This window comes from Protopterus annectens, chromosome 8.part1 (assembly GCF_019279795.1).
Source record: "Protopterus annectens isolate FY-2018-M chromosome 8.part1, PAN1.0, whole genome shotgun sequence".
NCBI lineage: Eukaryota > Metazoa > Chordata > Ceratodontiformes > Protopteridae > Protopterus > Protopterus annectens.
This window is the reverse complement of record NC_056742.1, coordinates 208,844,011-208,872,010: the sequence shown is the minus strand read 5'-3', so window position 1 is coordinate 208,872,010 and position 28,000 is coordinate 208,844,011.

Here is a 28,000-nt window from a genome sequence, read left to right as displayed (position 1 = left end):
CACCTGCAAAAATCACAGAGGCAGTTACAGACGATGCAACAACATTGGATGATACCTGTTCTGCTATAATTGAGCATTGTATGTCACAAGATCCAAAGGATTACAAGCAATAAATGCCAAGGAAACAGATGTTACAGCAATTAATTTGGAGGTCATGCCACAAAGGAGATGGCACAGAGAAGATGGGATTCCATGCAATACCATGCATAACTGAGGATAACTTCCAGGTCAGGGCTGGCAGTTTCATAATGAAGCATGCTTCATGTGATAAGGAGAAGAATATCATCCTTGTGTGTTTATGTTAGAAAAATATGTATTAATGTGTGTATTAGCAATATGCTTAGTGCATTTAGAGCTTGAAAAGGGTTAACACATTTATTCTATTTCATACTGCATAAATCTGTACAAACTGCAGTTGCTTTCTGACCTTGTATTGTTAGCTGAAATCTTGCTTGTGCCTTGGAAATTTACCGAGAAGCAGGTGATTTCTGCTTGCGTTAGGAAAATAATGATTAGAACAATACTACTTGTATGAAACTTAGACAAGAAGTTCCGCTGTGCTATGAGAAAATCCACAGCTGCAGAAGTTACAGATAATTAGTACAAAGCCTGCTTGAAAATATGAACTGCAATCAGCATTTGCTTGTATCTGAATTAGAAAAGTACCTTGAAATGTAACACTGTACAACAGACGCTTGTAAATGGATTAATGGTCACCAAGGCCAGGTTGTTTTTCTCAAAAGTTTCTCACAAATCTAGTCATGTCAGCAGAAAATCTGAGTAACATCTGCTGTAGAACAATACTGAAAGTTGTGTTTGATTACGTCAGCTTAGAAGGCCGTGTCTTGTAAAATAGTATAAGAATAAACATACTTCCTGTTAGTAGTTAGACAAATCCTTGTATTTTCATGTTTTTTCTCCTTGTGACAAGTCACTTAAAAGTGCCTTAACTGAACCTTACGTGTATTGGTCTTTGAAGTTTTTTTCCTTTGACAGTTTATCACTATGGCAAGCATTGCAAATCTGTTGGCTGATCTGATGCCACTTATGGATGGAACTTCTCCAACACATACAACAGTGTGTAGGCTACTGTATATCAGCCATGGCAGTATAGGTGTGGGTGATGATGCCAGTGTGGCTCCATTATTGATTTGTCTCATGAGCACCAAAAGTAAGGCTGCAGATGGTTCACTTTTTGGTTGTAGAGAAGATACTGTTACAAAACATGGTTTTACATTACAACCACGATTTGTGATGATGGACTTTGAGTGCACTCCATACAAATCTATGCATCAGGCATACCCTGATGCTAATGCACATGGATGCCTGTTCCACCTAGGTCAGATATGATGGCATCATATCCAGCAATTAGAGCTATGCATACATTATGTTACTGTACCCTCATTCACTATAGAGGTGAAACAACTTCTGGCAATGGCATACCTCACTACAGCTGACATAGGTAATGCGTATGACAATCTATGTGAGCAGCAGTCATGGGAGGCTGTGGTTTAATAACAACTATGTCCTTGGTAAGCCTTGTCATTATGACACGTGTACTTCGGGCTCAATGTTGCCCACCACATTTCCTACCATCATTCTGGTCTATGCATGAACTTGCATCCATGTATACAGAACCATACTGAGGACTGGCATAGACATCTCAAAGCCCTGTGTAGAGCAAGAACAGTGGGTTTTCATGATCTGATATATGTAATGGTGATGGACATAACCATGTTGACATGTTCTGTGAGGTTTTGTTGCATTGCCTACTGCTATCACTCAAAATAAATTGATGGGCACAGTAGAGGGATACTGTTTGCCTGCTAATGGAATGGAGGGGGACTGCACTGCTGTTGATTACATAAGGGCTATAGTCCATCACCTCTGGCTTTAGGGCAGTAATGCTATTACAATGCCATCAGGTATAGTTACCTCTTGACCATTAGCATCAGTGGTATTAGATGTGAAATACATCACTTTGTGTTATCTCACAGGGCAGCACCCATCAGGAGCATTAGTGTAAAATATTTCTTATACTGTAGACCTTCAATACAGCTTGTATATGACTACTGATGTCAGCATAGACCCTGTGTTTTTATAACACCAGTATTGTAGACTGTTTGCCATTGGCATTCACAATTGGACAGTATTAATTTTTTGCTGACATCTGGAATTATTATCATGCCAACTGTGGATATGACATTGCATTTTGTAATTATAGATTTATTTAACTTCATTCCATATTTTGTTTGTCATGACTACATAGCTAGTGCTGCCTATTTTGTAATTAAACTGATACTGCATGGATGTTATGACTGTATTTACACACTTTATTTCTGCATTGGTGAGGTAAGTGTATGCCCTACTAGTATTTTCAAAATGTGTTATACTTGCCAGTGATAGTGCACCATGTGTTCACTGGTGATGCTTTCTCTTGTAAATTGGGTTTGTAACTTATACTCACCAGATGCGTTTCTTGTGAGGTATGTTGCCATCTGTATGTTTAATGTTGCATGCCTGGTATTCTTTATTATGGATTCAGAATCTTGGCAGACATTATTTTCCATATATGATGGATGGCAAATACTGATGTAATGATCCTTGCATGCATATATGTGCTTTGCCTTTGCCTTGTATGGCTTTCATGTTCTGTGTTCTCAGTCAAATACATTGTATGTATGTTACATCTGTCATGTGTTTACATACCTCCATCTGTCATCATCATAATGTTGTTGTTCATTCATTACATGCTTTACATTCTAGTTCATATACGTATGGGTTATTCACTTGACCTTATTGTGTTGTGTCACTGTGGTGGACTTTGTGCCCGTTACTCCATGTACTGATTTATTTGTCATTGGATGTCGGTTCTGCTATGATTATCATGTGTGACCCTCATTGTTTGGTGATGTGCTGATGCACATTGTGTAATACTTTACACATCTCTGGAATGTTACACCATGTGCACCTATTAGCCTCAGTATTGCTATGGCATTAATGACTTGTTGTTTTATACCTCAATATTCTCCACTGCAGTCAATGACATGTGTCAGACAGTCTAAGTCTTTGCATAGCTTATATCCTTTGCCATGACCATGATAATTGACATCCTTTTTATCTGTCTCATTTTGATGTTTTCAGCAATAATATGTATTTATGTTTGGTCATTTCAGCTCCATTATATAGCTTTGTGTTCACTTTTAGGGCTCTGCATAGCTTATGACATTCCATCTCCAACAAGCAACTCCATACCTGTGATAATGTTGACCAACTGTACAATCTGCAGCTCCTTTATTACAGATTAATGACACCATCACTTAGGATGCACATAGAATGATATACATGTTTTTGACTTATCCAGTTTTTGATTTAATGAATTATTATTTTTATGTTGAATCTATCCTCGATACCATGTCAATTTTCCTATCACTAATTGTGTGACAGATGCTTTCAATGGTATAATTCAAGATATATGACCTTTTTAAAACCCTTAATGTGGATCATTGCTCATAATGATGTTCACGTCTGTGCTATACTATTATAATGTTTGCCACTGTGCAGACTATGTTTTAACATAATTATGGGTCCTTTGCTATATGTTTCACGAAACTTTCACTTTTGTTGCATTATCCTAATTATCTTTCATTCTGGCTTATTTATTCATTTTGTTTTTATTTATTTTTTTGTTTGTTTCTAATATACCCCACTGTGGTCCTGATATGCTGTGTTTTTTGTCTTCATCCCTTTTCAGATGCACTGCTTTATATGTACTTCATTTTATATGTATTTATAAGTTATCTTTTTGTGTGAACATTACAATAATAATGTGTTTTGGCAGAATGTATGCTTGTTTGTGGTGGGTCCTATTTCACATCTGGCCAAAAGCACTGAGGGCAACTTTTTTTTTTTTTCAAAGTACAGTCTAGGTGATATTTTTCCTTTTTTCCCATAATTGAATGACTTTGGTCCATTCTACCAAAACTGCATTTTCTGTTTTTTGTGCAGCTAGAACTTCAGCCTCGTTTGGCTGATTTTGTCTTTTTCCTACAAAACAAATCTGGCTTATATGCCTCAGTCAACTGCCAAGGTACTATACCCTTGATAATGCTGACCAGCTACACAAGCTGCAGCTCCTTTATCACACCTTAATGACACTATAACCTAGGATGCTCAAAGAATGATGTACATATTTTTATTTATCCATTACTCGTTTTGATGGATTATTTTTATGCTGTATTCATCATAGATATCATGCCAATTTTCCTAACACTAACTGTGTGACAGATTCTTTCAATGTTGTCATTCAAAGTGTATTCATAATGATCATCACATTTGTGCTATAGTGCTATAATGTTTGCTGTTGCGCACATTGTGTTTTAGCATAATTGTGGGTCATTTGCTATATGTGTTCCACTGTTCCTTTATTCTGCTGCATTTCCTTAGTTATCTTCCATTTTGGTTTATTTATTTGTTTTGTTTTGATTTATTTTATGTTTCTGGTATATCCCACTGCAGTACTGATATATGTGCTTGCTTGTGTAAAGTCCTATTACACATCTGTACAAAAACAATGAGTACTATTTTTTTTTCAAATTACAATATAGGTGATAATCCCCTCCCCCCATTTCCTGTAATTAGATTACTTTAGTTAATTTGGCCAAAGCTGCATTTCCTGTTTTTCATGCAGATAGAATTTCAGCCTTGTTTTGGTGATTTCATCTTTGTCCTACTACACTAATCAGGCTTATAGCCCTCTGTCAGATACTGTTAGTGCAATTGATTTTCATAGGGTAGTAGGACAACCCTTGAAAATATATGTTCATAACTGAAGCTCAAAGCATTAGCTGAAATGACTTTGGTATGTTTGCTTGTGACTAAATCGTTTGTTTGGATTCACTTATGTCAAACAATGAGCAAGGACCTTAAAATGACAATGACAGCAAATAAAGACTAAATATTGTAAGCTATTTTGAAATGAATCTCATTTTAAGAATATAACTTAAAACCAACGTCAGAATATAACTTAAAATAACTTTCATTTTCACTTCAATTAACATGTGTAAGTCCTACACATTTCTATGGTCATCCACTAAATTCATTAGTAAAGCAATAACAACAATAATGCTTGATATACATTTCAGTGGTGGAATGCGCTAGAGAAGCAAATTGATACAAACATGTTTTAAATTTTTTTTCAAATTTAAGTAATGCATAATATATACTACTACTACTAAAAAAAAAAAATAATGCATACATATTTGCCAAATAAGTAAGGCTACTGGACGTACCTTTCACTTTTTAAGGGCGACCCTGAAGCAATGCCTGGTTAAGTCACTTGCTCAAAGCCACCCAGTAGACAAATGAGGCCTGAGGGAGTCAAACCCTCTACTAGAGGACAGTTCACAGCCTTGACCCACTGCACCAAAAGAAGATATTTCAACATCTCTGTTGAACCTGTGTGCATGTGCATATGTGCATGCACGTGTGTTCTTGTGTGTGTGTGTGTGTGTGTGTGTGTGTGTGTGTGTGTGTGTGTGTGTGTGTGTGTGTGTGTGCGTGCGTGTGTGCGTGTGTGTGTGTGTGTGAAGATCAAGCTGAGGTGTGTTACTGTTGTCATAATTTCTTTTACTGTTCCTCAGTCATGCAAACATGCATCAATATTGTTTCCAGTCAAACAATGAACGTTATTGTTATTAAGGTCTGCAACTAAAGTCAGTGTGTAGAAGCAACTAACCAATGCAAGCACTTAATCACAGTTAGGCAATAATCAGTCTGGAATTTGTGTGTGTGTGTGTGTGTGTGTGTGTGTGTGTGTGTGTGTGTGTGTGTGTGTGTGTGTGTGTGTGTGTGTGTGTGTGTGTGTGTGTGTGTGTGTGTGTGTGTGTGTGTGTGTGTGTGTAGTTATTCTTGGGACCTAGAAAATAACTGCCAACTACTTTTTTTGGAAAATATTCTTCACGGATCTTTAAGTATCAGTGACAAAGATTTTTAAAATGATAATGCTAGACTCTATCCTATAATTAAAAAAAAATAATGTTTGCTATAATTTTACACCAATCAGTTCTGAAAACCATGGTCTAGGCACAAGGATAATTTTCCCCAGCTACAATGCATTTATACTTGCATAATTATCATGGGATGTATGGTGTTTATATATTATAATAAATCTTAAACATAAATGGACTTAAAGCATCTTAATCAGAAAACTCCATAATGTCAAATAATCCCCACTTCTCAGCTGTCACTGTTCCTTACTGGCATCCTGGCTTGATTAGTTATTGTGTAGTTCAGTCAGTTGTCTGCAACCCTTTCAGATAACTATCATGTATTGTAAATCTGCTTATAATTTTATAAAAAGTCATGTTTCACAATTAGTGGTGTTATTGCAGTACTTCTATTAAACCTCCTATCAGCAAAGATGCAACCATGCCTCTCCTGCTGCCCTATGATGATATAATGTTGAAAAATGCTTCTTTAGACACCTCACCACTCTCTCTCTCCTTATCATTCCCAAAGTTTATTTTTGTGGCTATCCTTATCCACATATTGAGTGAAATCTTATTTTGTACTCTTACCTACTGCAAGCTTTCTTTGCACCTAATATGTTGAATACACCTCATAATTGTCTGTAAGTCATCAGGTGCTCCATCATATGTGGTTCACTCTATTCAAGGCAACACTCTTAAACAAACCTTAATATATATAATAGAATATATGTAGCACATGCATATACATGTCTTATCTTTTAATATTTTATCTTTTAATATCAGTCAGCATGCAAGCCTTAATATGCCCCTGCTTCCATCTACCACAAAGCCAAAACCACTGAACAAGATAACAAACTAAGGATATAGCATACATTGTTATTTTCATTAACATATTTCTGGACAAAAATCACCTTCAGTGAATAAGAAAGTAAGGAAATACATAAGTAAACAAATAAATAAATACACTTATGTCTTATGTAACATAGTGTCCTTTCTTAGCTTCAGCTCTTGGAGCAAATATTACATGACTGGCAGAGATTGTGGTGTATACTTGCCTTTCTATCTGTCCTTTACAAATGACAGAGCTAAATCATATAACTTATGACAGTGTTTTTTATTCCAGAGCAAACAGGGGATACCTCATATTTGTGTGGCTCACAGAAACATTTTTCAGATAGTTTTAATTACTTTTAGTAAAAAGTGCACTGCAATTAAAATTTCATATAACTCAGTAATCATACATATTAAATGACATAAATAAAAATAGAGAAAACATGAAATGTTAGGAAGAAAAGAATAAGATCTCCAAACAATAACATAATAAGATAAAATACAATATATTATGAGTATGATATGCTGTAAGCCAGTAAATATAATCTGACATTTTTGAAAGAGAAGGTAAGATAGGTCTTGGAGTTTCAGAAGTCAAGGAGAAAACCTTTTCTAACCTTAGTAGCAAGCATTTTTATTAAGGTCATAATCTCTAAGCATATCAAAAATATACCATTCTTTAATACATGAAAATAAAAATAACAAACTGTAGAAAATTAAGAACTTCAAATGGAGTCTCTCAAATGAAATTTCTCCAGAAAAAAATAAAAAGGAACTGCTCCGTGAAGTGAATAATGCTAAAACTGGCAAACTAACTGCCAAAGTAAAAGATAATTATGCTGTTTTAAAAGATAATACCTCTTTTGAGAATTTTAATAGCAAAATGGGTATTGTTCAAGAAAATCTTCATAAACTCAAGGAAGAACTTTGTCAGAGAAAAACAAAAAAAGTTCTTCAGAGACAGCAATGAATATGCTGGGGGTGTGGTGGCAGCCTATGGATTAAGGCTGCAAAGCACTTTACTGAGCAACAAAATGACAGGAGATCCTCCGGTTATGGAGGAGAATGTATTAAGAAGGTCTGAGAGACTAAACAATAAAACCAACGGACAAGCCACTGGGGCTGAAAACCTAAACACAAATATGATGACTATGAATGATAAAATGAAATGTAAACAGGGGCAAGGAATGAAAACATTCGAACAAGGGGTGAGACCAAAAACCAAAGATACTAACAAAAATAAATCAACCACTATGGAATCTCAGCCGAAGGGACATCTGATGACCGACAATAAACAAGTAGTGGATGTATATCAAAGAATTGATAGTCAAGAGAGATCGTGGGCCCAGGTAACAGCGGATGGAAATAAAGAAAATTATTCCAATAAACACCAACAACAGCCACAAAAAAAATGGTATGGCAGAAGAGGTCCAGGGAAGAACTGGAACAGGAAAAAACAATACTGGTAGACTTAGGTACTATAAACTTAATCATTAATCTATCTAGCAAAGAATTGACTATTGATGATTGTTGTGTGCTAAGTAAGGGGTGGAATTTTGCCTCAGCACAAAGAGCTAATAAGCTGGTGATGATTAATGAAATTAGAGACTATGTGAGAAAACTGAATCTAAGCATGTTATTTGGACCACAAATGCAAAGTAATGTTGATGTTTATAAACCTAGTAGTTACAATCCGCCTTTAATTAAAGAACTAGAAATGTTTCTTGACATATGTGAATCTCAGATGTTTGAAATGTTACACAATGAAACAATGTTTAGATATTACAATTTAACTAAAAAAGAAAAGGAATGTTTTGATTCACTAGTCTAAAATGAAGAGGTTTTAGTTTTTAAAGCTGACAAAGGTGGTGTTATGGTTTTGTTGGAAAGAAGTGAATATGAATGTAAAATGAAAGAATTGTTGGCAGATAAAACATTTTATAAAGCTGTGAACATGGTAGATGTAAAGAAGGGTTATTCACTGATTGATTCCTGTATAGAAGAATGATTCTATACAGGAAGAATAGATGACAAAATGAAAAGAAATCTATCCAACAATAACCCAAAAATAAATAGGATCTTTGGAATTCCATAGATCCACAAAAATGTAGATTCACCACCACTAAGACCTATAGTGGTTACTAGAAATAGTAAAACAGAAGGAATGTCAGTGTTTGTGGACAAATATTTACAAAGAATAGTACCAACATGTACTACATATGTTAAGGATAGTCATGATTGTATGAGAACATTGGAAGGAATTCAGGTGTCTGAGTCATATATACTGGTTACCCCTGATATCAATTCTTTATACACTATGATTCCCAACAAAGAAGGGATGGAAACAGTTAGAGTGGAGTTATTAAAATCTAAGGAGTTCTCCCCAAATACAGTTGGATTATTAGTGGAAATGATTGATTTAGTTTTGAGTCATAATTATTTAGATTTCTATAATCAAATATTTGTACAAACAAATGGTGTTGCAATGGGTGCAGCCTCAACCCCGTTATTCTAATGTTTTCATGCAGGGTTGGGAAACCACTAATATATTAGAAAGTGGACACAATGTAAATATAGTAAAGATGTAACGGTTTATTGATGATGTCCTTTTAATTTGGTATGGTACTATGAATGAGTTAATAAAGTTTTTAAATTATATCAATAATGTTTGTTCCTATATCAAATTTACTTATAGTTATAGTTTAGATACATTTCATTTTCTAGACTTGACAATACACAAAGATAAAAATAGACTTATTTCTAAGATATACAAGAAGGATTTTCAAAATAATATGTATTTACATTACTCCAGTTTACATTCCAAGAAAACTAAGACCAACATAAAGGGACAACTTAAAAGGATAAGTAATTTAGCAAAAGAAGATAAGGTGTTTGAACTTGAAGCTTCAAGCTTCTGCAATAGAATGGAAATAAGAGGATACCCGCAAGTAGAAGTAGAAAGGTTGTTCACTGAAGAAGTAAGAAAAAGAAAAAATTCAGTAAGTATTGTTAATAATAATAAAGGGGATAATAGATCTAAGAACTACATGACAGCACTAGAAGTACAAAATAGCACAGATGCAAATACAATAAAAAATATTGTGAGGAGAAATTGGGGTATTTTGAAAGGAAATAGAGAGATTATTGAGAAAATTGGAAATGAACCCAAGTTTGTGCAAAAAAGGGCTAAGAACTTTAAAGATTATTTTCAAGGTAAACTGAATAAAGTTAAAGAAGTTGAGGTAAGAAAAGGGATGGAAAAGTGCTGCAATTGTAACTATTGTCAATATTTATATACTGACAGTAATGAATTGCTAGTGGGCAAAACAGTAGTACATGTAAAGCAAAAAAATGTAGTTTATGTATTAATCTGCTTAGAATGTAGTTCATTTTATGTAGGGAGAACAAAAAGAGAACTATACAGAAGAATTTATGAACACACATGCCATTACTCATGCATATATGAAAAATGCTATAAGTAAACACTATGATGAGAAAAAATGTAAAATAAACTTTAGATGTATGGTTTTGGAAGCTATACAATATAATGTTAACATAGCAAATGCTGAGGAAGAACTGGGATGGTTGGAATACTGTTGGCAAGTGAAATTAAATGCTTCTTTCCCTCCTGGACTAAATAATAGGGGAGAATTTATATATTTAAAAAGGAAGGGGCTGAAACTTTGATATAGCTAGTTTTAGATAGTTTTAGATATATTTATGCAATTTGGTAAAATATAAGTGTTTTAATGATACAGTGTTTTAAAAAAAATGTTAATTGGTTAATGAACCATTTAAGTATAAATATATGTTTTTATCTACAAAGCCATAGTCTGAAGAAGTCTCTAAGGGAAGAGACGAAAGTACTTACTACTGGCTTTGGATTCAATAAATCTACTGACTCTGTACTGACACAGCGTTTTACTTGTTCTTATATCATTTCAGTATTCCCAAACTCTTAATATTTAGCATTAAGAAAATCATAATTAACTTTCAATCAGCTTTCAATCAGCTTTAACAAGCACTTGTCATTAATTGTTTTTAATCTGTAATTTGTCAATTATAATTACATTTTTACTACTTTATTTTCCATTGGTTTACAGATGTATCGTATTTGCAGGTTAGTAATTTTACTAACATAAATTTTTGCTCATCTACTAGAGTTAGGCTTTTTACTACCATTTCTTTTATTTTAATACATGTAATAAAATGTCACTGTAGAACTGCTTTGAAAGGTTCCACTCAGTTCTAAAAGATGGTGCCAGATAACGAAGTAAGATCTTTCCAGGTCTGATGTATTTCAGTGCTGATGTTCTTCATCCCAGTAATGGGCACATTGTTTGTTTTACCGTGTTACTGTTTTAGTGTTCTTAACTGTACACCCTACAGCAGAATGAACACAGACTTGGAGTTATATTTGCTAAAACAGGTAAGAAAGTCAGGGTTGTAAGGAAGAAATATATATATTCCTGATGAGAATGCTTCATTATGTGCAATGCCTGGAAATGACATATAGCAATTACACTGGGACATATAATTCTGAAACAGCTTTCCATGACATACCAGATGTGTTGTCAAAATAAAAGAATATAATCTGTCTAATTTTCAAATTGCAAATGAAATTATAGTATTTCACAAAAAAGAGCAGGATAAACATTATTCAACATCTGCATGCCATTAAAAATAACCTGAAGACGTGAAGTAACCACTGAATGGTAAATATACATTTCCAAGTTTTATATGTTGACTATATTTTTAGAAATGTTATTAGAACTATTTTACTTTGACTGCATTATCTGTTGCTTATGGAATTTGCTTACACAGTTGTGTTTCTTGTAAGAAAAAAATACTGCCTTTACTGCAGTATACAGTTTTTAATAATATTCAGCATGGTTTGTTGCCTAGTAACTGCATGCATTTCTTTTACATTGAGTAGAAATGTATTAAGAATTCCCACTGATTTCTGTTGTTTCTTTTTATTAATGACTTGATAAAAACTGATTATTAAAACCTTCCTGCATTTAAGTATCATGCCATAGGCTCACTTACATGAAAAGAAGAGAAAATGAAAAATAATGGAGTATAAAAATCAATAACAAAATAGCAATAGCATAACGTCCTATCTAATATCTTCAAATGGTTCCCTTATGAGAGGAACCAGGAAGAGGATTTCACTGTAGGATGTGAAAGTTCGGCTTCAGAGGGTTCTCATAGTAAACTCTTTCTCATCCCACTCTCACTTTTGCAGGAAAATACATTTAGCTTGCAGTGCCTTCATTGAAAGATTTCTTCTTAGAAAGTCAAATGTTTTCCTCTGTTTTGTGATTCCTGATGATAGTTGATAGCTCAGCAGAAACACTTGGTAGGCATATTTGTATTATAATCTTCTATATGTCATAGTAGCTGATGCCATCATGTATTTGTCCTTTAACATGACAAATTTAATTACTACCATTTTAGAGATATAATGTGTGTGTGTGTGTGTGTGTGTGTGTGTGTGTGTGTGTGTGTGTGTGTGAGAGAGAGAGAGAGAGAGAGAGAGAGAGCATATATTTTGTGGTCTCACTCAACTGAGAGTACTAAATTTGAAACTGTAACTATTTATTCAAATTGTTCTTTAAATATATTATATATACATAGATATTTTTTGCATTTTTTCTAATCCTACAAATGAGTTTAGTTATTCTGGTAAATATAGGAATTCCCTATAAATGAGATTCAGAATCTAGCAGTCTATTTTTACCACATATAGTTTGTGTTCTGGCTTAAAGTTTTTGTGTCTTGAAACTCGGTACTGGTCACTTTAGATTTACCCTGTTGTAAAACCTCATTACATTTAAGTTAGCTTTGTGTAAAGTAAAGTTTTTTTTTATTAAGTACAGCTATTTGACTGAAGATTCTTGAATGTGATTTGATTTACCACACATTAATCCCATGCAGCAAGCATAGTTGCTAGGATGTTTGAATGTACCTGCGACTGCCATAATTCACAGGAAATAGCTAAGTAAGTTTTGAATACCTCTTGCAGTAATTATGTTACCTTCACTATATATTTAGAAGGTAAAGGCTTACTTTTATTTGCATCTGCATCTATTTTATACATGGTTCCATTGTCAGATGTATTAGAATAGTCACTCATTAAGAACAGACATTCTTTTATTGGGTCTATATTAGAACATCGAAGTTTCACAACTTTGAATGTCCTAATATCGACCCCTATTCAGCGAACGCTTAAAATAGCGAAGCTGCAGAACACTGAATTTCTTCCTAGGGAAGGAATTTGGTTGGCCGTTCCTGTGGCTTCACTATTTTCAGCACTGTGGTGGAAAGTTACGGGTCGGGATCAGGTAAGTGTGCGATTGTGTGGACGTGAGGGTTAGGGCGCGAGTTAGGGTTAGGGCGCGGGTCAGGTAAGTGTGCGAATGTGTGGACGTGAGGGTTAGGGTGGGGTAGGTGAGTTAGGGTTAGGGCGTGGGTGAGGTGAGTGTGTGATAGTGACGGATCTTAGGACTAGGATTTAAGTTAAGGTAAGTGGATAGCTAGTGGTGCATGTACAGTTTAGTGTAGGGTTAGATGTAGAATTGTAGGTGTATGTGTGTGGATTGCTGTTCGTTTGGTGTGCTTGTGTTGTGTGCATGTGTGTCAGAACAGCAAATTTTTTCCCTGGGAAAAAAAATTGCTGTTCTGCATGTTTGATATTGCCAGTGTTTGCTGAATAAGCGTCAATATTAGAACATTCAATGTTTTAAAAAGTCGATGTTCTAATATAGACCCTCTTTTATTCATGTCTTCTGCCTGCTGATCAGTGTTAGCCAGTTCATCTGCAACTTAACCAATGCATGTTATGCTTATCGCTAAAGGTGCTGCTGCATCGACCTTACCTCTTAACATTGCATTACCAAAAGCCCTTTCCCTAACAGTGATACTGCAGAAGGCACCTGCCTACACAACATCCACTTACACCATCATGCACAACCACATTAAGTGTTATTCCAAATTATTATGTGAATTCATAAAGGCTGTCTGCTCCGAGAATGAGGACAAGCAAACCACAATTCCTAGAGGCCACTTGCACTAACAATTGATGACCATGAATAAGCCTAAGCAAATGAAGTCATAATGAGATATAAATGAGGAATGATGCAAAACAGTGTATGCTAAAGAAGCATCCTCTTGTCTACATTTGATTCATAGTAAGATTTGCCTACATTTCTGTGCCATCCGAAGATATGCTATATGTTATCTGCATAACCATATATGTTATATGGTATCTGCATTACATCACTGTTATTTCTGACTGTTAGCTGGAGAATGTAGCATCTTAGTAGTTACTTGTTTCTGTAGCACACCAATGATTACTGACTTTTAGTGCAGAATGTTAAATTGTGTGTAGCATCTAAGAAGTTACTTGTGTTTCTGTAGCATACCACTGTTGTTCCTGACTTTTAGTGGAAAATGCTAAATAGTGCATAGCAGCTTAGTAATTATTTTTGTCTGCATAACCTTTATAACAATACATAATAGTGTAGTGTATGTTATAATAGCTTGGTATCAGCTGCAGTTACCTTTGTTTACTATCCTTGCATTTTGTGTTGTTCGTAGAATTGTGCTGTTTCTTACAAAGTATATTACTTCACCCCTGCATTCTCTATCTCAGTTACTTGGTAATCAGAGTGTTTTAAAACTTCAGACCTAATACTTACCTTCTTTTTCTTTTTACTTCCAGTCCCCTCAGCAAAAGTTACATCCTGTGTCTTGGCCAACCTCCAATCACCCCAAGGCTGTCTCATTGCCCTGCACTGTGAGACCCTGTGTCAGTGGAACACTAAAATGCTTTCAGCTACACTAGTGCATGTTAGAGTTGTATTTAATCAGTCCTCCAAACTGAAGACTGTTTCCCCTTTCACTATACGCGTGCACACTACTGGTACCCCCCCCCCCCCATTTCACTCTTCCTATAGTACTCCAAGGTCAAGTACTTAAAACTACTTTCTCTTGGAAATAGTTTACCTATGTATCTGCAGCCCATACTTCTTTTGTTTTTCCTTGCAGAAGTGGTGGTTCCTTTTCACCACTCTGTACTAGATTAGTAGTATAACATCTGTAGTTATTAGGTAAGTACTGCACCACACTGACCTGCAATTAACTTAGCTTGGTTTTCCTGTTTTCTTTTTAGCAACTGGCTTAGTCCAGTTTTTTTGACTCTCAACCTTGCATTACTTTGTGTCTATCCCTTCCCCCACCTTGAACCTGCACATCTCCCCACCCACTCCTGCTTAATTACAGAGGTATCAAAAAGCCTGATGTAGAAAGGCACAATTGTTTGACTTAGCTTTTCTGCCTTGCTTCATAGGAATCCCCAGTAGTGTGCTTGCATGCAAGTTGCCCACTGCCCTCAAGGTGGCCCCGTACTATTAGTGCATCCAAGTGCCCCACCTGTCCACTAGGTGGCTCTATACTATTAGCTTTAGGGTTTCTAAATCCCTTTACCTCTTCTTCATTGAATCCCCCTAACACAGTTCTTATTCATTTCTTAGTTATTGTTCTTTCTCAAACTGTGGTCCCAGTATAACCATAGAAATATTTCCTTATATCACTCTGCTATAATCCCACTTATTTTTTAAGCCTCTTACCTTCTTATATATCTCAAAACACTTACCTTCAGACTTCAGCACTCCACTGATTGTTTTCTTCGATCTTGTTCTTCTTTTGGCTCTACCCTCTCTGTTAACTCTGCGGGCTCAATCTGCTCCCCTACCCTGCCCCCAATTCTCACCCGCCCCCAGGTGTCCTACACTTATTATCACCTTGCCACTCCCCCTCATCTGACACCACTCCCACTCATCAGAATCAATCAGCATTAACCAATCACTGACAGGACCCAGCCCTATTACTCCAACTCTCTCCAGTCTCTCACTATATGCTAATTATAAACACCCCAACTCTATTTTAAACAAGCATTACTCAAATACCCCTACAGTGCCTCCACATACGTTTAATAAATCTTTAAACTCAAAGCCTATTTCCTGCCTAATACCCCCACTTATAATTCTGTATCTTCTCACAGCCTATGAATACCAGCCCCTCCCTGGCACCCACTACCCTAGAACCCAAACCAGTACTACTAATCAGCCACATAATTCTAACCAACCACTACCCCACCTCTCATCAAACTCTTCTAATGCAAAAACTCAACATCCCATTCGTGATGCATATATTAATCCTAGAACTAAATACTACCACAAACTCTTATTAAAACTCCAGAAACTTGCTATTAGATTACTACCTAACCTCATAGTGGATGGTGACATCCATCCTAACCCAGGTCCAACCCCACCTGTTACTATCAGCCCCACAAATAACAGCCATACTAGCCTACAAAACTCAAATAATGTCCTCAACTCACTCCTGGTGTGTCACCTAAACATTAGAAGTATATACAAGAAAATTCACTACTTACATGCCCTCCTAGATGCCCACTCCCCAGATATACTATGCCTTACAGAGACCTGGCTCAAGCCTACTACCATTGATAATGAGATTATAACCCCAGGGTACAATATATTAAGACTTGATCGTATCTCTAAGAAAGGAGGGGGGGTAGCCATCTTGTATAAATCCACTCTGGAAATATCCAAAACTAGTACCCCAAATGTCTTGTTTACTAACAGTGTAGAAATACTCATCACAAAGGTCTAACTCAACAAACGCAAATTTATAAATGTTGCATGTATCTATATTCCCCCAGGTGACAACACAAATACCTTGGAGGGTATCCTCCAAGGGCTCTTCACTAACTGCCCCCGGTAACTATTATTCTCGGGGATGTTAATATCGACTGGAATACTTGCTCTTCAGACTTTCCCTCCACCCATATTAATTTGCATGACTTCTCCCAGATGATATCTTCCCCAACCAGAACAATAAGCTTAACAAAAAAGAACGTATCCTATACTGGATATTAATAAACAACCTACCCCAGATATATAAAACAGGCACCCTACCTGAGGACTTTAGTGATCACTTCCTGACCTATATAATCTGGAAAAGAAATGACCTCCCTCAACAATCTTCCTTTAAAACCATTAGAAGTTGTAAGAACTTTATTCAGACTAAATTTCAGAATGAACTTAACACATGTGACTGGTCCAACCTATGGTCACTTCCACTAGGTGAAGCGGTCTCATACTTTAACTCTACATTTCTTGCTATCCTGGATAACCATGCTCCCCCACACACTATCAGAACCAATAACAAAGTAGCACCATGGCTGTCCAATGATACAAGACAAAAAAATATTAGCAGAAACAAAGCGTGGACCTCCTGGAGAACCACTAAGTCCCCAAAAGACCACCTTATATATAAACAACTGAGAAATGATGCAAAGAAGTCTGTTATGCTAGACAAAATGAATTACTACTGTAATCTGCAATAAAAGCACCAAAATCAACCACAAAAATTCTGGTCAAGCATAAACAAACTTCTGCACCCAGACCAATCAACTACCCCTACCCCCTTAACTACCCTCCAACAACCTCCTAAAATTGTTACTAACACCTTTAACACTTTCTTTACAGAACTTGTGCAATCCCTAGCCAGTAAACTATCTCCCTATACTCCAAGTACCACCAACCCCACACCTGATAATAAGATCCCCTTTAAGCTTGATCCAGCGCCAACATCTTTTATTAAGTCCCTACTTAAAAAACTGAAACCCACCACCCTTTCAGCAGACCTACTACCTGCAGAATATCTCCAAAATGGCGTTAATGAAATAGCATATCCCATATCAATTTTAATCAATAGAACTATCCACAAAGCCTGTATCCTCCATATCGGGAACATCAACCACATTGTTCCTTTTCATGAATGGGGAGATTCTACTGAACTTTCAAATTATAGGCCTATAGCCATTCTGTCTCCCTTGGGTAAAATAATGGAAAAATGTATCCACCAGCAATTTCTTGCCTATCTGAATCAAAACACTCTTCTAGCCCCCTCCCAGCACAGATTTAGACCTTGTCATAGTACAACCTCAGCCCTTCTCTCCCTCTCCCATACAATAAATCAAAACCATAATGACAACAAGCTCTCCTCAGCCCTCTTTCTTGACCTATCCAAGGCATTTGTTATGGCAAATTACCAGCTACTCTTAAAAACATTAAAATCACTCTTCATAGATAACCTAGGAATTACCTGGTTTCATTCTTACCTAAGCCACAGACAACAAGCTGTATTATGGAAGAATAACCTAGCGCCCCTTTTACCAGTCACCCTTGGAGTCCCACAGGGATCTATATTAGGTCCCCTCCTATTCTCCATATTCATTAATGACCTGTACAAAGACATCCCTGATGCAACTTGTATTTAGTATGCTGATGACTCAACCCTAATCTGCTCTGTCACCTCCCCCACAGATTTACAATCCTTGTCCCAAATCACATTCAACAAAGTAGAGAGCTGGCTCACTGGTCACCAACTACTATTAAACCCAAATAAAACCAAACTATTACTCTTCTCCCCCACTTTCAAGGCCTCCTCACCATCTCTCACCATAATATCTAACAATGGTACCATAATTTCCCCAGAACCTAGTACTAAACTACTAGGAGTGATCATCGACAACAACCTCAAGTTTCATGCTCACATAGACAAAACTATTAAAACAGTTAATAAAAAATTAGGCTCTTTATACAGGATTAAACCATTCCTAACCCCAACTGCTAGAACTGTTATTTCCCGTACAAATCTGCTCTCGACCCTTCTTTATGCCTCACCCATCTTCGTAAACCTAAGCAAATCAAACCTCAATAAATTAACTAGGTGCTACAATAACATTGCCTGATTTGCCAAAGGATCAGCTTATAGAACCCATCATTGCCTTAACCTTCAATCGTTAGGCTGGCTTGAACTACCCTATCAACTGCAATATAACCAACTAATAGTTGTTGACAAAATCCTCTACCAATCAGACAGAACACCCATACTGAAAAATATTATTACCTCCTACAGTAACCTAAAATCCTTTCACTCTTCCAAAAAATTGCTAGTGCAAACTGTTAAAACCAACAATTCAGCTGGAAAATCACTATTCTCCAAATCTCCTGGTAAAAACTGGAACCTACTTCCTGCTGAACTCACCACTGACCCCTCCTTATCCCAATTCAAAAAATCCCTTAGGAAATACATACAAATGCAGTGGCTTTGTTCCTGTACAAACCCTGACTAAACCCCACTCAAGCATAATTCATACATGAGAACCTCATTACAGGAATAAAACTCTGACTCTCTAATTATTTAAAATTCTGTGTATCACCCACCTACTGGAAAGATTTAAAGTTAACACTACACCATGCATGATAACCACCTTTAATATATGTGTTTTCCTTTTTCAGATGAAATCTTTAACTATTTCTTTATTAGCTACTTGCTTCCAACCTTTGCTGTGTGTATGTGAGAAAAACATGTACCTGTGTGTACATATCGTTAAACAAATCTCAGTTTTGTGATAACTCACTGTAATAATTTCACTGTATTTACACTTGTTTTTGTACATTTGGAGCTTTTCTCCATGGGACTCTGCTGAAAATGGACCTGTATCCAGTTGGACTTTCCTGGTTAACAAATGTAAAATAAAATAAATAAATAAAAATAAAGGAGAGTCTTACTTATGCTACCTACTTTACAATCTATGAAGATGCTGTCATGTGCTGCTAGCCTTGTTATTCCCCATTGTGAGCTAATTGCCTTAGCTGAGCAAAAACCATTTGTGCCCAGCAGTGTTCACAAGCCAAAAAGGTGGAGATGTAAGCCAAGAATAACCCATTATAATTTTAATAATCAGGAGATACTAAATAGGTTTAGAGCAGAGAGGGATATTATAAGGGTCTTAGTAAGTATGTATGACCCCTCACAGATGTACTGGAGGAAAACATTGACTTCTTATTGTTGTGGATACTAAATTATGTATGACCCTTTCTTTATTTGTCATGGGGACCTTCCAGATACAGACTGGAATCATGTTGGGTCTCACAGGCTCCTGCTTTTAGGATACTTGAGCAATTCTCAGATGTACTTTTGATATGTGTGGGCCAGTACATGTCAAGTCAGAACCAAGCCAGGACTATGTATACCTTTCATGGGGTGGCAGATTTCTCTGAGGTACTCAGTACAGTAGATTACAACCATGTTGCAATTATTTATTATTTATTATTTATTTAACATTTGTTTACCAGGAAAGTTTGACTTGGAACAAAGCCAATTTTCAACGGAGGGCCAGGGAGAAATGCTCTAGATGTACGTCTTTGCAACATAGTATGCAATTAGAACCAGGAACCACGACTGGATCACGAACTCCTTTGATAAGACCACAAATAAAAAACGAACTCTTCAGTACATTTGAACAAACATAAATTTCACTTAGCGCTTTCACCCATTATGCATCATGGGTTTCTTTCAGAGTAGTTTTGTGAATGCAGCAGCTGCTTTATAAATAGTAATTCAAGCATCAATTACCCAATCAAATTCCATGGAAATATATTTCACTAATTAATTTCATTTTTTGTATAAAAAACAGTATAGGACAGATCAAACTAAACAATACAAATAATATTATATAATACTAATCAATAAATATAAATATAAAAAACATCAATATTTTAACACTATTTAAAAAAAAAAACTTTAAGATTAATTTATAATAATATATAGATAAATAAAATAGTTCACTCATAAATTATTCTTATATTAATACAATTTCTTATAAATGTATAACTAGTTTAAATACAGTGTGATTTTAATTTTAAATAAGAAGATGTAGATATATACTCATTAATCCCTGGCCAGTTACATGCATCTAATCTTAACTGCCATATACATTCTTTCAATTCTAATAAGGCGTTTACATCACCTTCTTTACTACTGCCCTGTGGTATCCTGTCTATCACAAAAAACAAAAATCTTTTAAAATTTGTACAGTTCTTACTGTTCATATAAAGTGCACTTGTACTTTTTTTGTTTTTAATGTCACTGTCATGTTCTGCAATCCTGTCTTTCAATTTTCTTATAGTCTTGCCTATGTAAAAGGCTAGACATGATAAACAAGTTGCTAAATAAACAACTAATTTTGTATTGCAGTTTACATGACCAGGGCATTTAATAGTACAATTGTGATGTTTAATGCTAACGTATGGTCCATCATTTAAGAACCTACATCCCCGACAAAAACCACATTTCCTCATTTGTGAATATTTAAAAGTAGTTTCACTTTCAAAATATTCTTTTAAATTCTTTCCTCTAGTATACACAATGTTTGGAGAACTACCTATGTATTGTATTAAGTCTGCTTGATCACTAAATACTGTTTTCCATACTTCATGTACACCGTCAACTATTGTGTTGATGTTATTAATATATGGCAACTGTAGCAAACTCATGTTCGAAAAATCATCTTTTCTCCTTTCATTATTTTCATTAGAAAATCCATATTTAATAATTGGCCTAAAAATAGAATGTCTTTTAGAATGTATTTCCTTTTTGATTTGGTCCAGTAATTCAGTTGGATATCCCCTATCACCCAATAGGTGCATCAAAAACTCAATTTGTGAAACAAATTCCTCATCTTCACTTATGATCCTTGACAGCCTTACCATCTGTCCTTTAACCAAGTTACGTTTTTGGAAATATGGGTGGCAACTGTCAAAGTGAAGATAGGAATTTGAAAAAGTTTTTTTCCTAAATATGGTTGATTCTATTCCGTCCCCTTTCTTATATAGTTTTATATCCAACAATTCACATTCATTTTCATTAAAACTATTAGTAAATTTTAAAAAGGACATAGTACTTTCTAAATAAACCACAAAGTCATTCAATTCTTCCTTTGTTCCTTTCCAAAATATAAGTATGTCGTCTAAAAGTCTCAAATATAAACTAATCTTAGGCCAAAACATAATTTTAAAGACATACCTACTTTCCCACATGGCTAGCACAAGGTTTGCAAAAACAGGAGCACACCTTGCCCCCATTGCTACACCTGCACTTTGTTTGTAATATTCTCCACAAAATTGAAAGAAATTATTTTCAAGTACCATCTCCATTAATTCAACTATTAATCTACACTTAACAGTATAAAATTTACTAAAAGCTTTCAAACTTGATTCAAAATATTCCAGTCCTTCTTCTAGAGGTATCACTGAAAATAAATTAATGATATCTAGTGTAACCATATTGGTGTTTACAAGTTGTTCTTTGTCTATGTCTTTAAGTGTGTTCAAACAGTGCCATGAATCTTTTAATATGTGTTTAATACTTTTGATCACCTCACCACATTGAACATCAATATAGTGTGCCAAAGCTTCTGTTTTTGATTGTTTCGCTGAGACTATTGGTCTAAAGGGAGGGTTTGAAATACTTTTGTGTACCTTCGGTATTCCAAATATGGAAGGTGTAATAGGATATTCCATAGTTAAATAATCATACTCTTGTTTAGTTATTACACCTTCAATAAATAGATCATATAATAGCCAATCTATTTTTGTATATGCTTTTGCCATATCATATATAGAAACCCTAGTGTATGTCATCTCGTCATTTAGCATTTCTGTCATCTTGTGTTGGTAGTCCATTGTGTTCATAATCACCACCCCTCCCCCTTTATCTGGTTTCATAATTCTTTGTGCGTTCGAAGTACTTAATTGCCTTAGACAGAACCTTTCTGCTTCTGTTAAGTTATCCTTGGTGTTTTTCATATTCTTATAAATTTTCCTTATATGTTTTTCACAAAAGTTTTCAAACAGATGAATAATGGGATGGTTCGGTGGAATAAATGTACTTGATCTCTTTAACTTCAAATTGTTTTCTATTAAATTAGAACTAGTGTCCACAGGTTTCTTAAAAAAACATCTTTAAGTTTAACTGCCGAGTATACATTCTTATATTTAAAAGCACCTTCCCTATATCTAAATTAACCCATGAAGCATAATGGGTGAAAGCGCTAAGTGAAATTTATGTTTGTTCAAATGTACTGAAGAGTTCATTTTTTATTTGTGGTCTTATTAAAGGAGTTCGTGATCCAGTCGTGGTCCCTGGTTTCAATTTACAAGTTTGCTTGGCCGTATAGTTATTTTGGTTTCATTTGGCGACCTGGATTCCAAGAATGTGTTCATGAGCTACCGGTTTAAATTGTGTGCTATTTAAGGAAAATATACCTAACGAACTCTTCTAAGGGTATAGAACGATAACATTTGGACTATTTTAACTTTTTTTTACACTATGACTACAATTGAGCAGTTATTGAAGCAGCAGCTTGCAATTACCCAACAACTTTTAATCGCATTTAAAGAAGAAAAAAGTCCTAACAATAATAAAGACAAGGTGGATGTGGAACAGGCTCTCCCGGTGTTATCGGACACCGAGGAACTCATTTACACCTTGCACTCAACACCAGGTACTTCACACAATGGTAACCCCATAGCCAGCAATGGTTTAAGGGATTTAATTGGCAACAGAACTACACGGGCTGGTGAAGGAAATGACGTACGTGTTGTTCCGGAGCCGAATTCCAAAAGTAACGCTCGGGATGGGGGCAACAGTGAAGGCAATGGATTAAATGGATCTACTTCTTTTTACAACATAGAACAGATACTGTCTATTCCACGTTTTGACCACTACCAATCGGGTAGAGATGTAGGAACACTAAATAAATAAATAGAAGAGTTTGAGAGAACTTTGCGAAAGTTCAAAACTCTTCAAATGGACAATGTCTACCTTGAAAGATCCCTCGAATTGAACCAAATACCGAAGGGACTGAGGGTGTTTAAGGTACCTTTTGGTTTTGACAGTGATGTGAATCTGTTTAGAGAACTTGAAAAAAATTTTGACAACGCTGGCAAAGACTTGATTAAGCTGATAATTAAAAACAACAATATAAGACTGAATAAACTGAATGAGAAGCTTACTTGTTTAGACAATAACATAAAAAAAGATTTATTATTTGAACACAAGAAGGGAAAATTTAACTCGGTTTTAGCTGAAATAAAAAGCTTTGTCAGAAATGGTTTAGAAAACAAAAATAAAAAGTTACAGAGGGACACATTGGATTATAACAACAAGAAAGCATATGCACATTTTAAGGATTATAAAAGGTTTTTTGCAAATAGTAATACTGACAATCAGAATAGACACACAACACGTTATGACAGTGTAGGGAATAGGGAAACAGATACCCAAAGGTACCATGACACATTTAGTGAAGCTGATGATGCTTTTTTAGACGAGCCTGTCCCTCGGAGATCAGAACGGCTGAGGGAACGGAACAGGGGTCAAATTCAATATTATGCACACAACAACAGGGGCAGATACAGATAAAAAGTATATTGAAAAATACAGCACAATGCACTTTAAACGAAACAACAGAACTTCTTTCTTTAAATTCTGAATCACTTTTATTATTCGAACAAATACATAGTGATTTAGTAAAATCAAATATACAACAGAATAATGATGTTAACAATGTTTTTACAGATGATTGTATGAATATAGAAGAACATGATGGATTGCATTATGAAATTGTTACTGACGGAGGTTTTTCTGTTTATAATTATAGCGAAAGAATTTTTGATTCTAATTTTTTATCACTATTTAGAAAAGGTTTTAAATTTATTCCAACATTTAATTTAGATATAGGGAAGGTGCTTTTAAATATAAGAATGTATACTCGGCAGTTAAACTTAAAGATGTTTTTTAAGAAACCTGTGGACACTAGTTCTAATTTAATAGAAAACAATTTGAAGTTAAAGAGATCAAGTGCATTTATTCCACCGAACCATCCCATTATTCATCTGTTCGAAAACTTTTGTGAAATACATATAGGAAAATTTATAAGAATATGAAAAACACCAAGGATAACTTAACAGAAGCAGAAAGGTTCTGTCTAAGGCAATTAAGTACTTCGAACGCACAAAGAATTATGAAACCAGATAAAGGGGGAGGGGTGGTGATTATGAACACAATGGACTACCAACACAAGATGACAGAAATGCTAAATGACAAGATGACATACACTAGGATTTCTAAATATGATATGGCAAAAGCATATACAAAAATAGATTGGCTATTATATGATCTATTTATTGAAGGTGTAATAACTAAACAAGAGTATGATTATTTAACTATGGAATATCCTATTACACCTTCCATATTTGGAATACCGAAGGTACACAAAAGTATTTCAAACCCTCCCTTTAGACCAATAGTCTCAGTGAAACAATCAAAAACAGAAGCTTTGGCACACTATATTGATGTTCAATGTGGTGAGGTGATCAAAAGTATTAAACACATATTAAAAGATTCATGGCACTGTTTGAACACACTTAAAGACATAGACAAAGAACAACTTGTAAACACCAATATGGTTACACTAGATATCATTATTTATTTTCAGTGATACCTCTAGAAGAAGGACTGGAATATTTTGAATCAAGTTTGAAAGCTTTTAGTAAATTTCATACTGTTAAGTGTAGATTAATAGTTGAATTAATGGAGATGGTACTTGAAAATAATTTCTTTCAATTTTGTGGAGAATATTACAAACAAAGTGCAGGTGTAGCAATGGGGGCAAGGTGTGCTCCTGTTTTTGCAAACCTTGTGCTAGCCATGTGGGAAAGTAGGTATATCTTTAAAAGTATGTTTTGGCCTAAGATTAGTTTATATTTGAGATTTTTAGATGACATACTTATATTTTGGAAAGGAACAAAGAAAGAATTGAATGACTTTGTGGTTTATTTAGAAAGTACTACGTCCTTTTTAAAATTTACTAATAGTTTTAATGAAAATGAATGTGAATTTTTGGATATAAAACTATATAAGAAAGGGGACGGAATAGAATCAACCATATTTAGGAAAAAAACTTTTTCAAATTCCTATCTTCACTTTGACAGTTGCCACCCATATTTCCAAAAACGTAACTTGGTTAAAGGACAGATGGTAAGGCTGTCAAGGATCATAAGTGAAGATGAGGAATTTGTTTCACAAATTGAGTTTTTGATGCACCTATTGGGTGATAGGGGATATCCAACTGAATTACTGGACCAAATCAAAAAGGAAATACATTCTAAAAGACATTCTATTTTTAGGCCAATTATTAAATATGGATTTTCTAATGAAAATAATGAAAGGAGAAAAGATGATTTTTCGAACATGAGTTTGCTGCAGTTGCCATATATTAATAACATCAACACAATAGTTGACGGTGTACATGAAGTATGGAAAACAGTATTTAGTGATCAAGCAGACTTAATACAATTCATAGGTAGTTCTCCAAACATTGTGTATACTAGAGGAAAGAATTAAAAAGAATATTTTGAAAGTGAAACTACTTTTAAATATTCACAAATGAGGAAATGTGGTTTTTGTCGGGGATGTAGGTTCATAAATGATGGACCATACGTTAGCATTAAACATCACAATCGTACTATTAAATGCCCTGGTCATGTAAACTGCAATACAAAATTAGTTGTTTATTTAGCAACTTGTTTATCATGTCCAACCTTTTACATAGGCAAGACTATAAGAAAATTGAAAGACAGGATTGCAGAACATGACAGGGACATTAAAAACAAAAAAAGTACAAGTGCACTTTATATGCACAGTAAGAACTGTACAAATTTTAAAAGATTTTCGTTTTTTTTGTGATAGACAGGATACCACAGGGCAGTAGTAAAGAAGGTGATGTAAACGCCTTATTAGAATTGAAAGAATGTATATGGCAGTTAAGATTAGATGCATGTTACTGGCCAGGGATTAATGAGTATATATCTACATCTTCTTATTTAAAATTAAAATCACACTGTATTTAAACTAGTTATACATTTATAAGAAATGGTATTAATATAAGAATAATTTATGAGTGAACTATTTTATTTATTTATCTATATATTACTATAAATTAATCTTAAAGTTTTTTTAAATAGTGTTAAAATATTGATGTTTTTTATATTTATATTTATTGATTAGTATTATATAATATTATTTTTATTGTTTAGTTTGATCTGTCCTATACTGTTTTTTATACAAAAAATGAAATTAATTAGTGAAATATATTTCCATGGAATTTGATTGGGTAATTGATGCTTGAATTACTATTTATAAAGCAGCTGCTGCATTCACAAAACTACTCTGAAGAAACCCATGAAGCATGATGGGTGAAAGCGCTAAGTGAAATTTATGTTTGTTCAAATGTACTGAAGAGTTCGTTTTTTATTTGTGGTCTTATTAAAAGAGTTCGTGATCCAGTCGTGGTTCCTGGTTTGAATTTACAAGTTTGCTTGGCCGTATAGTTATTTATAGTATGCAATTAGAGCCCTTTCTGGTGGATGGGGTGAGCAGTACTGCAATACGAAAGGCTTCCATTCCATCAATTTCCAGGTAGTGTGTGATGCATGGTGGTGAACCACCAACATCTCTGCCCAGCATCCTGGTAGTGCACATGTGCATATGATTCCAATATCTGTCATACTTGCTCACTCTACAACTACTTCCGCCATGGCAGGATGGCTGGTGGTCATTTTGATCATAAGTGGAAACTTTTTTTTTATTTCTCTATTGTACTTAAGTAGTAATTTATGATAAAGTGTATTGTTGAATACTAAACCACTAATTCTTTATTTTGCCCCCCCCCTCTCTCTCTCCTTGTGTTTAAGGTGATTCTGGATATAGAACCAAACCACTAAAAGGCAGTAAACGAACAAACCAAACAAATTCACAGGCAGGTAAAGCAGACCAGAGGAAGATAATTAGCATAAACTTTATTAAACAAAAAATAGTAAAATCAAGTGCTTTCGCCTGGTTAGATACCAGGCTTTATCAAGATACAAAGTACTCTAAATTAGAGGTTTAAATATCTTACTGCCAAAATCATGTGACTTAATTAACAAATTAAAACTAAATTGTTGAATTAAAACTGAAGTGAACTCTTAAAGCACTAGCAACAACTTAAAAATACAAAGTTAACAAATCAATGTAAATTGTGTATCTGGTAGTCCCTAGTGCACAAAATGCAGAATGTAATTGCACAGGAAATTGTACAAAAAACATCAAATAAAAAATACTTCTTAAAAACTGGTGCTTCTAATAAATACACATAAAAATTACATAAAAAATTACAACTTGGCTTTCCTCAACTT